The sequence below is a fragment of the Diabrotica virgifera genome, chromosome 5 (assembly GCF_917563875.1).
Source record: "Diabrotica virgifera virgifera chromosome 5, PGI_DIABVI_V3a".
NCBI classification, from domain to species: Eukaryota; Metazoa; Arthropoda; class Insecta; order Coleoptera; family Chrysomelidae; genus Diabrotica; species Diabrotica virgifera.
In genome coordinates, this window is record NC_065447.1 from 257,053,595 (window position 1) to 257,066,343 (window position 12,749).

Consider the following 12,749-nt stretch of genomic DNA (forward strand, 5'->3'; position numbering starts at 1 on the left):
TCTTTTTTTTGCATAATCTTTAAATTTTGAAAAAAATAATAGTTATAATACGTTGGTCTAATTAGTAAAGTACAAAGAAAGGTTATTTACCAGCCATTTTATTGCTTTAATCGAATTATAAAATCCTATATATTATTAATATAGGTATGCAAAGTCCACAGATAGTGTGCTACTTTTTTTATAAACAAAATGGCGCCAAAAAATCGTATTTTTTTCAATTATTACTCTATAACTCCGAAGATTTTAACTTTACACCAAAAATACTCAAATAAAAATTCACCCCAATTTAATTCTACATAGAGGCATGTTTTTCCCGATTTGCTCTGACGAAAATTTTCCTCGGAAAACGTGGGTTTTCCCAACAAAATCTCGAATTTTCAAATAAATTTTTTGGGCCAGTAATTATTTATCAATAATTATATAGCTTGGTGAAATAAAAGCTTTCTTGGTATAGATTATAAATTCAGAAGCCGGTTAAAATGAAACGAATATTTTAGCAACAATTCAATTGTTAATTAACAATTTACAGTCGCAATAACAACCAAAATAATCATGAGACATTGATCAAACTTAGAAAGATTATAAAGGTGTGATGCCTATTTAATATTTTGTCGACAAAATATAAATTTTTCATTTTTTTGCATAATCTTTAAATGTTTAAAAAAATTGTTATAAATATTAAAATTGTTTATTATATTCTAATTTTAAAAATACTTAAAAATGCGTATTTCATAGGTCTTGAAAATGAATGCTTTAAAAAAAATTTCCAACCATTTGCAAAAAAGTTAGGAAACAGCAAAATAAATATACGATATCTCCATTGTTTATAATTTGTTTTAATTGTTTCAAAGCTTAAAAGTGAGTCTATGGTACAATCTAATTACTCACAAAGAATGTCAAAAATTAGTGCAATGGTTATATTTTAATCAAAGATTAAAAATACTTTTTTTTGTAATTTTTAGCGCGAAAGTAGGCTTGATACAGAGCCGGAGATAAAATGTTCACTCAAAGCGACTGACACGCTTAAACTCGCGCGAGTTGTGTATGTGGGCGGGTAGCTACGGTACTGTATTATTCTACTTTCGCGCGTGTAAATTACAAAAAAATATATTTATAATCTTTAATTAAAATATAACCATTAAGCTGATAATCGATATTGTTTTATAAATAATTAGCTTGCACTTTAAACTCACTTCTACGCTTTGAAAGAATTAAAAAAAATTATTAAGACCGTAGTAATCGTATGTTTACTTTGCTGTTTCATAACCTTTTTGCAAATGGTTGCAAAAAAGTTTTAAAGCATTAATTTTCAAGATATTTGAAATGCGCATTTTAGCTATTTTTTAAAATTATAATATAATAAAAACTTTCTGAGAAACGTTAATTTGTTTATAACTATTTTTTTTAAACATTTAAAGATTATGCAAAAAAATAAAAAAATTATATTTTGTCGACAAAATGTTAAATAGGCATCTCATCTTTATAAGATTTCAAAGTTTGATCAGTGTATCGTAATTATTTTGGTTATTATTGCGACCGTAAATTATTAATTAAAAATTGAATTGTTGCTAAAATATTCGTTTAATTTTCACCAGCTTCTGGAACTATAATCTAAACCAAGAAGGCTTTTAAGTCACCAAATTATTTAATTATTGGTAAATAATTACTTATCTAAAACTTTATTTGAAAATTAAAGATTTTGTTGGGAAAACCCGCATTTTCCGAGGAAAATTTTCGTCGGAGCAGATCGGGAAAAACACGTCTCTATGCAGAATTTAATCACGGCGAATTTTTATTTGAGTGTTTTTGTTGTAAAGTTAAAATCTTCGGAGTTCTAAAGCAATAATTGAAAAAAACACGATTTTCGGGCGCCATTTTGTTTATAAAAAAGTAGCACACTATCTGAGGACTTTGCATACCTATATTATTAATATATGGGATCTTATAATTCGATTCCAGCAATAAAATTGCTGGTAAATAACTTTTCCCAAAAATGGCCTATTCTCCGATAATCAGCCCAGACTATATTCATTAAGAATCATTTCATATCTATGGAGATGGCCTCTGTCATCTGGTTATCCACTTTAATGTTGGCAGCTTGGTTGTAATATAAATTATATATGATTCTCAAGTCTCTGTCAGCTAAGCCCGGTACTATCAAGATGGTTATGATCTTATTATGTTTTAAGGGGTGTTTTACCACCATTGTTTTACTCTCGTTCTAATATCAAATTCTGATATATTTGTACTTCTTGTACTTGATCATATATGAAGTGTCTGTGACTTACTGTTAAAAATCTGATATCCAGGAAAATGGAAGCGTTAGAGAAACTGACAAACTGGCATTAGATGAAAGTTGATTAATTACAACTAATTTATACACCAAAAGGAAGAAAAAACGTTTATTTGAAAAGATGAATCAATTTTTATGCCGAAACATGCAATAAATACGTGATTGGATAAAGATAAAAATAACTACTGCCATTGATTATAGATTACCAAGAATACGATTCTTAAATTATTTTTTGTGGCATGTTTTATATTGACGTTTATAATTTTTTTGGGAATACATCACAATAGTGATGTGGTTTAAACAAAACCCAAAACCAAAAAAATATAGTAGTCATTACGGAATACATTATAAAATTTAAGAAATAATAATACGATGATGTAATATTATTTCCATAAGTAAAGGTGACCTTACAGGAATTTATCTATTTATAAAAAAAACTATAAAAAAAGTTGATTGAAGTGAAATTTTTGGAAATCGAATTATATAATCATAGGTTTTAAATAAAGCTTAAGAATTAGTGGATTAATCAAATGTAATATAATTTAATATAAAAGCAATAGGTAATGATGTAACAAAAAAAAATATAGGAGTGAAAACAAACAGAAAAGATATTTGACGGAAATTATAGAAACAATTATATATTAAAAATGCTCTTAGAAAACAGTAAAGAAGAACACAAAATAGGAAAAAAAACAAATAAGAAAAAAAAATATCGATACTGATTACAAAAATGTATAATACTTTATCCTTTTTAGGAGCGTAGGTGCAAAATTTCGATCGAATTGTTTTTAAACGCATTCCTTTTTTTCGAATCCTGAGAAAACTAATAAGCATTTTTGAAAAATTTAAACGCAGAACAAAAATGTGATTACATTATTACCGAGGGCTAAAAGTCCCTTAGAATAAACAAAAATTTCTTTTGAATGACATATTTGAAATAAAAAATCTGACTAAATTTTCTTTTTTTTCACCCTTGACTTATAGTCACATTTAAAATAATCATTATAGAAGTTCTCAGGGACTTTTGACCCTCGATAATATTGTAATATTTCATTCTGCGTTTAAATTTTTCAAAAATACTTCTAATTTTCGAGGGATTCGAAAAAAATGAATACATTATTTCATTCAACCGAAATTTTGCGCCTACTGTCTCAAAAAGGATTAAAGTATTATACATTTTTGTAATCAGTCTTTCAAAAGCTTTTAAATGAGGTGTCACATGATATACTTTTCCATTTAAAAAAATCAAAGTTATCACTGTCACCTGAAGAGGGACTGCGTAAGGTTCGAAACACTGATGCTATAATATACTATGATTATTTTAAAAATCCACCTGTCCGAGCGTTTTGCTTACGTGCTAAAAATTAATAAGTTATTAAGGGGGTAACACTTATTCCAGCGCACTGTATATTCGGTACCATTGCAATAAAATATTAAAACGAATAAACGAAAACTTGTTGAGTAGTGCTCATTGACACAACAGACCAGTAAAATCTTTTCATACAGACAGTGTAAAATATATCGCCGCTTATCTGTTCCGCTAGTAATAAAGTTATCAACATTTAATTGCACAGCGGTCTTCTTAGGTGGAAAATACTTTATACTGCTTCTCCATTCGTGGTATTTGTCCAACTTCCATGATTCTATTAAATAAACCTGATACCCAATTTGTTCCTGTCAGTTCTAATGCTCTCCACTTCTCCAGAAATATCATCTGGTTCAACTATTTTCCTTTGCTTATTTTTTTGGAAGCAGGTACATTTTCATCTCATTTTTACATTCTTTTCGTAAATTATTATTTTATTATTTTCATCTTGGATTTTTTGTTTTGCCTTTTTTTATTCTATGTGTGGCAACTTTATATACCTTTGTTTCTACTTCCCCCATATCAAATTAAATCATATTTGTGTACATTGTACATTTCTGCTTTAGCTTTTGCTACTGCTACTTTCGCTTCCTTTTTTGCCACCATATAGTTTTGAAGATTTGTATCCGATCTATCTTCTTGCGATTGTTGATATAATTTTCTCTTCTCTTTTATTTTTCCTTGAACTTACTTTGACTACCTACCACTAGATCTCTTTATTCTCAAACTTTTTCCTTGATGTTTTCCAAGTATCTGTAAGACTGTAATCTTTCCTGTAAGATTCCAAAATTCCAGGATTACAAGACCCTAACCTAACTTCATGTAATCCTGTAATGGTGTTCCCCCTGAAATAGTCCTGATAGCGATGCTCAGTTAGCTTTCGGAAAATTTTGCCTCAGGAGTTGCCATTATTTCAGTAAAGTTTTCATTACTTTGGAGAAGATATTTTCATTATTATGATTAAAAAAGATATTCGGACGAAAATGGAAATAAATCAGGAGAGAATAAAGGAATTGCTTTAAAGGATATAAAAGAATTGATAGTAGAGAAAATCCAAAGGCATTTTTTTGCATTTATAATTTAAATTGCTTATCAATTCCTTTGGACTCGACTTTTGAGCTAGGATAAGGGTTAAATGAAAACTATATTACAACAGACGAAAAGTCCAAATAGCACGCTCAGAAAGCACTATCTCTTTTCACACTAGAGTTATCCCTTCCTTTACTCGGAATTGGAAATTAATAAAACATTTTAAAGATGTACAATGTAGGTATACCAGTACAATGGAAAGTACAACAAACTGTGAATTACTTATTCTACTAAATTATGTAAATTTGCAAAAAAAAACGTGACATGAATGAGGTAAGTATCAGGTATAAAAATACTTCACCGCAAAATCAGGCATTTAACAACGCGAATGTAGAAAAGAATTATTTAATTTAATGATGTAGTGATAGTGAGTTCAGTTGTGCTCGTTCAAAAAAAGGTGAGTTGTTTTGTTTGCAAAATAAGATAAAAACGTGTGAGTAATCTGTACCGGCAGGTATTATACGGATTAAAAGGTTATTTTTGGGACAAATATTTTTTACGATATTGCGAAATTTGCCCCGGTAAAGCGCAAATTATATCACAAAAAATGTTTACTTTATAATCCGATTTCAGGATAATGTTTTTCTGTTTTAGCTTTGCATTCTAAAATCTTTCCCAAAGTTTAACTGTTATATTGGTGTCTTATTTTTCTTTTTGTTATTGATCAATTTTGATACAGCTAATCTATTGTCAAAAATGTCGATGACATTGTTTAATGACATAATTATACAGTCCTAATTAGCTATTTAACGCATGGGAAATCAATATCCTAACTTTCCCATTGGAAATTGGATATGATCAAAACTAACTATCTATCTTAACAGCAGTTTTTAAATACCCAGTTCTTTGTGGTGCAAAAAAGTACTCTCTTAAGTTTTTTATCCAGGATATTCTTCTGCGGATTGTATTTTTTCGCCCCTCGATCTTTTTTCGTGCATTACACGTATACTTTTAGTACAAGATCGGTCGATTATTCCATTATGGGACTATGGTACAGAATATACGAGAAGTTATTTGGAATAAATGTAGGTAATGATATTGTTTCGGCTTGGATAATAGGCCGAATTCTAAAGGGTGATTAACAACTACATGTAGTGGAGTCACTGAAGGTTTTCACCTCCGATTTCGTTGAACCTCCATAGATTTTCATGAAAATTGGTGAGTAATTAGAGGATGACATAATGCCAACTTGCGCTTTTACCCTGGGGGTGGATGCCACCCCTTTTCGGAAGTGAAAATTATTTTATTAAAAATAATACCATAAATCGATAGAGGGACAAATTATAAGCAAAATTTGTTATATCCAGTTATTAATATAAATCAACACTTTTTGAGTTATTAAAGACCAAAGATTTTATTTTTTCGTAAAAAAATGCATGTTTTAAATCGGTTATATCCAGTTATTAATATAAATCAACACTTTTTGAGTTATTAAAGACCAAAGATTTTATTTTTTCGTAAAAAAATGCATGTTTTAAATCGGTTTTTCACGTATAACTCAAAAACTATAAGCTTTTACAAAATAGTTATTATTACTGAAATTGATGAATACACTCCTTACTAAAAGAACTAAACTAATGTTAGTTCAAAGTGAGTTATTGGCAATTGAATGTATATTTTTTTCGACGAGTACTCAAATCTAAGTATTGAAGCTTAAATAACGGGAAAACGATGCAATGTATAAAATATACCTGCTAATAATTTGTCGATGTACTTAGGAATACCTATTAAATGAGCTTCAGAACAAGTTCATGGCGTCAAAATTAAGCAAGTTATGATGAAAATAAAAGAACCGTTTCGAATTTTTTAGGAAAAAGTGAAAAACAAAACATACGCCATTTCCATAAAAATTAAAATTTATAGTAATCCTTACAAGAACTTCTTTATATTAGCATAAGTAATGAGTTCGATAATTTTGACCGGTTTAAAATGCATATTTTTGAAAAAAGATACAGTTTAAAAAAATCATAATTTTTAAAACTATTGTAATTTTCATATTCTTTTGATAATAACTCCAAAAATACCCAATATACGTAAAAAATAATATATACCCAAATTTCAGTTTTTTCTGTGTCAAATATTTTACCTGTTTTACTTTTTCTATAGGGTAAAAAATAACCGAGATAGAAACGTTTAAATCTTAAATTTTGCTGTGAAAACCATGCAACCGGGGTCATTTAACCTTTTATTTTTAAAAAAGTAAGGGATCTAAACTAAATTCAACTGAAGTCACTGAAGACTAAATTCAACGTGGTTAAATAGCCCTTGGAATTAACTTTCAAACGATTTTTAAATAAACCTCATATCTTAAAAATAAACGGAGTTGTTAAAAAAAACAATAACATTTTTTGTATAAATTTTTCAAAAATAAATTTTGAAAAAATTTTGGTGCATAAATTTTAATGCATCAACATGTTTGGGGACTCATTTTATAGATATTTTTAAGTACTTTGACAAATATTTAATAAGTTTATGTTATAAAATGCATAGTTTTCCAGTTATTTCAGCTTGAATACTTAAATTTTTTTACTCGCCGAAAAAAAGATATATTCAATTACCTATAACTCACTTTTAGTTAGCATTAAAAGGTTTTTCTAGTAAAGGGTTTATTTTATTTTTGATTAGCTTCAATTTTGGTAATAATAACTTTTTTGCAAAAACTTTTAGTTTTTGAGTTATTGATGAAAAATCGTTTAAACAATGCATTTTTCTCAAGAAAAATTAAAATCTTTGATCTACAATTACTCAAAAAGTTTTGATTTATTTGAATAACTTTATATAACAAATTTTGCTTAGAATTTGTCCCTCTGTAGAATTATGGGGTTATTTTTAATAAAATAATTTTCACCCCCGAGAAGGGGTTGCATCCACCCCCAGGGTAAAAGCGCAAGTTGGCACCATGTCACCTTTGTTCCTTGAGATATCCTCTAACCAGTCACCAATTTTCATGCAAATCTATGGAGGTTCAACGAAATCGGAGGTAATAGCTAATATCCACCTTCAGTGACTGCACTAATGGTAAAGTAAACATACAATATCTTAAATAGGGCACCCTGTATATTTTCCCATATTTAGATTCCTCTGATACTCCCTGTTCTTACAATATGGAGTTTGATAGTATTACTACACAATATAGTGGTAGTACATAGTAGTAAACTGAAAATGACATTATTACCTTTTTAATCAATCTGTATGGCTTGTCTTTAATTTTAACAATCGATTGTTCTTTAGCAGAATTAACAGATATGATCTGGGTATCTGGGTAAGAGAGAGAGTTCAAGAAATTGTCTACTTTAAAAGCAAACGTAAGAGCTTTTGAAACATGAATGAACCATCATGTTTGTTCTGGGTCAGTTGCATATGAAAAGAATGACAGAACCAAAACTGCTATAAGTGAAGAGAAGGAGTATGATGTACTGTTTGCTATTAGTTAAGATCCCCATGTCAGCACTTGTGAAGATGTGGTTACGTAGAAGAGGATCAACTAACCAAAGTTAGGAGGACCTATAATATACATAGTACCAAATGAAGAAAAAGGGTTCTGTTGAAGGAAGCGAGTGGTACCCGTGAGGTATCGCTAATATCCGATATAAGTTCGAAATATAATTTAAATAGTTCAAATTTCAGGCTTTACTCGGGTAAAACACATTCTTCCTGCTGACCTTGGTTAAATGCTTAATTGGGTTTAATATACTTATAGGGTTTAATATACTTATAGTTATAGTAATGACCAGTGGCGTGCTGGAACTTTTAAAGCGGCCCGGTGATTTTATAGAAAAGCGGCCTCTCATCCTCATTTTACCTTCTATTATCAGGATTTCTCATTCATTATTTATAAAACAAAAATGTAAATTATTTTTAAATCAAACATAAAACTTTAAATTTAATGAAATTTTTTGAATATGCGCTGTTTTTTTTATTTAAGCATAAGCAATCTTACAAATAATAAATATCACATGTATGACAATATTGTTTGCAGTAAGGCAGAAACCATAATTTCCTGAATAAATATATATGAATTTAGTGTAATTAAGATAAAAGGGAAATACAGTTTTGTGAATTTTTCAATTATGCTTTAAATTGAATTTTAGTAAATCAATTATACAAGAGAGTACAAATACAAGTAGTACAGTATAAATACTTTAATTTAATAATAATGTTTAAATGTTAATACAACGCAATAATCTAAACTTTTTTTTTATTTAGTTAATGCCTCGACAACTAATGGCCATTGGCATGGTAGGTACGGTGAATTTTTGCAGTTAGATAACTAATGTTATGTGTAGTGTGTGTATAGTAAGTGTCTCGTTACTTTGCAAAGTCGACGTCATTGTCTTTGCAAAGAGACGCTAATTGTATCCGAACGTGTGCGGTCCCTCCGGTGAGAATCTAAACATTATTTTGCAATTACTTTGTAAAATAATTAACTGTCAATCAATAATTTCCGCATTAAGATTTTTGAGCAAATTCGTCGATTATTTCAGTTGGAGTTGTGACAGTAAATATCCTTAAAAAGGTTTTAGCAATCAGGATTTTTTCGAACGTTATGATTTTTTTCAAGTGAGGTTTAGATAAATAACAAGCGTTGTCATTACCACTGTTATTAATAATCTCTTCTAAACATAAAATTAATTCAACAAATAAACTTTCTGAATTATCTTCGAAGGTTCCAAATATTTTACGAAGAGTGGTCTCTAGCCCACCATTTAGTATCTCCTACTAAATTTAGTCTTTTATTTTTGCAATATTTTTTCTAAACATCCATTCGTAGATAACTATCTCAAAAAAAGAAGCAATGACTTTTAATAGTCCAAATATTGTTGATACTAAACCTCGATTTTTAAATAGGAGCAGTAATTCAAATTTACCCCGCCGTAATGCTTGTTTGTAATTGGTTCAACCATAGGCAAGTTTATTCCAATAAATTATAAAATTTTGACACTATTGACATTTATGAAATTTTGACATTAGTGGAATTTAAAATTCATAGGTTAATTAAGATATATATCGGCGATTTTCTGTGCTTTCTGCCATATTCCTTTAATGTTTAGATTTTTAGTCTGATTTTATATGAAAACAGTTGATTTTAGAACTCTTTAGCGACATATTAGTATAATATAATATAGTCGGTTCGCTAAACTCAGACGCAACTGGCTAGATATTTTAGTCGATAATTTTTTTGTTTTTTGCCAATTTTGCAAAAATTGGCAAAATTACTAACTATTTAGTGATTATTAACTATTTAGTAATTTTTTTTGCCAATTTTACTAAAATTGGCAAAATTACCGACTAAAGCATCTAGAAAGTTGCGTCTGAGTTTAGCGAACAGACTATATTTATGGATTACCTTCGAAGATCGACATGATCAACCAAAAAAGAAGATGAATATGGTTATTTTTATAGTGACATTATTGGATGTGATAATATAATGTCTTTTGAGTTTACTCCTCCTATTTAAAAAATGAACAATAGAATTATGTTACTATGTTACTAAAGTTTGTGAGCCAACACCAAACAGAAATTTGCCCGGATGAGAATGATTCCGACCAGGTTTTTAAGCTGGTTAGCTTTAAAAAAGAATTAAATTTTCTTGAAATGTTTGGTTGATATCATTCGGTTATAAATTTAAAAAAATTTTTTGTTACATCTAAAATTGTTTGTGAAAAATACTTATTTGACCGGCCTCAAGAGGCCGCAGCCTCTCGGTGATTGCACCGTTTCGTTTATATGACTAGCACGCCACTGGTAATGACAAGGCCGTAATTGTTTGAAATATATTTTAAATTAAAAAAAAAACGCATTTTACAAATAGTACATTCTTTCACGGTTTTTGCTGTAAATTTTAAAGAACCGCTTGTGTTGACATTAAATTTGGCATACGCATAGCTAACATGCCAAAGAAAAAAAGTGATATGGTGCCGATGTGTGCTTTTGCCCTGGGGGTGAGTTTCACCCCATCTCGGGGGTGAAAAAATATATGTCCAAGATTAGTCCTGAAATGGATAAACTGACTAATTTTAAGGAAATTTTGTCCTATAGAGTTTTCTCACCAAATCAATACTTTTCGAGTTATTTGCAAGTGAATATGTTCATTTTTCAACAAAATAACCACGTTTTTAGACGGTTTTTCGCAAATAACTCAAAATGTAAGCATTTTGTCGAAAAAAATATTCTTAGCAACACTATAGCCTATAAAAAAGTGAAAAAAACGGTGTATATATTAGGTCTCTATACCTAGCAAAAGCATAGTTATAGCTAATGAAAAATAGGTTCATATTCGAAAAATTCCAAATAGAATAATTCAATGTAAAATATCCAAATAATTAAGCATTCTTGGGGAGAACACATTACAACTTTTTTAAAGTGTTTAAAAAAAGCTTTGTTTCTGTTTTTGTTGGTCCCTTTTGATTTGGCAAAAAAATCAGGAACATCACCCCCAATTAGCAACTTAAATGAAATTAATTGTTACCGCTTCACAAGTTAATTTACTTATGTTGTGTTTATATGATCTGTAAGTTTCATCGATTCAAAGTGCTTATTTTTGAAAACAAAAATTGATTTTAAAGGAAAATTTTTAAAAATTTTAATTTTGAAAAAAATACTTAAAAAAAAATTAAAAATTGTTAGAGATATCAAAAATCTTAAATAATAAAAAAATCGGCTTTGCTTTTTTGAATATTTTGTTTTTTTTTTGTTTTTCTGTAAGACAAAAATTGGCTAAGATTCGCCTAGACTGGTGTTTCTAAATTTGCATACACTCGTGATAAGTGACTCGTTCAAGCCTTTTAACTACAGCTCTTTCAAAAATAAGGACTTTGAACCGATGAAACTTACAGATCATATGAGCAATACATACGCGAGTAAAAAAACTTGTGAAGTGGTAACAATTAAGTTCATTTGAAATGCTAATTAGGGGGTGATTTTCCAGCTTTCTTAACAAAAAAAGGGACCAACTTTATTTTGAGCATAGCTTGTTTACTTTTGATGCTAAAAAATTGTTTTAAAAACAAAAATAAGCATTTTTTAAACACTTTAAAAAAGTTAAAATGAGTTTTCCCCAAAAAAGTGCTTCGTTTTTTGGTTATGGCACGTTAAAATATTCGATTTGGAATTTGACGAATATGAACCTATTTTTCATTAGCTATAACTATGCTTCTACTAGGTATAGTGATCTAATACATACACCATGTTTTTCACTTTTTTACGTGCTATACTTTTGATAACAATTTTTTTTCGACCAAATACTTACTTTTTGAGTTATTTGCGAAAAACCGTCTGAAAACGTGGTTATGTTGTAGAAAAATTAATATATTCACTCGCAAATAACTCGAAAAGTATTAACTTGGTGACAAAAACTTTATAAAACAAAAGTTGCTAAGAATTGGTCATTTTATCCATTTTCGGACTTATTTCGAACATATATTTTCCACCCCCAAAAGGGGGTGAAATTCACCCCTAGGGCAAAAGCACACATCGGCACAATATCACTTTTTTCTTTGACTTGTTAGCTATGTGTATGCCAAATTTCATGTCAATCCAATCGGTTCTTAAAAATTTAGAGGTTTTGCAATATTTTACCTTTGAAGAACGTACTAAAAGGTAATGAAAGTAGAGCTATAAATATTGCAGAAATAAAAATTCTAATCTATTTTTAAACCAAGACAAGCTGCTGTGGCATTTGGAGTTACCAAATATTTCCAGCAGCTTACATTCACATTTTTATTCTACCAATTCCTCGCCGGTACTTCGCACGTTACCCGAGTTATCCTAGGTTTACCCGTTCCTAACTTTACCCGTAGCATATACATCAATTTTACTAGTATTGTAGATCCAATTGACATAACATGCATTGAAAATGAAAAAATTCATTATAGGCTCTTAAAAATGAATTATATGCTCTTAAAAACATCATGTGAGTATTTAGTATTGCTTGACACAACATATAGGGTGTTTTATTGACTTACAGAAAGCTTTTGGTAGAACTTAGGTGGACAAGCATGT

At 29.2% G+C, this 12,749-nt stretch overlaps 1 protein-coding gene across 1 annotated transcript in view; it reads left to right on the plus strand.

Moving 5' to 3' along the window:
- Positions 1 to 5,001: 5,001 nt before the first annotated feature.
- The window catches only part of LOC114324833 (zinc transporter ZIP3), a 31,748-nt gene continuing 24,000 nt past the window's right edge, over positions 5,002 to 12,749 (plus strand). The window contains exon 1 of the mRNA XM_028272709.2: positions 5,002 to 5,145. The gene's annotated coding sequence lies outside the window, so the exon portion shown is untranslated. The remainder of the gene's footprint in view (positions 5,146 to 12,749) is intronic.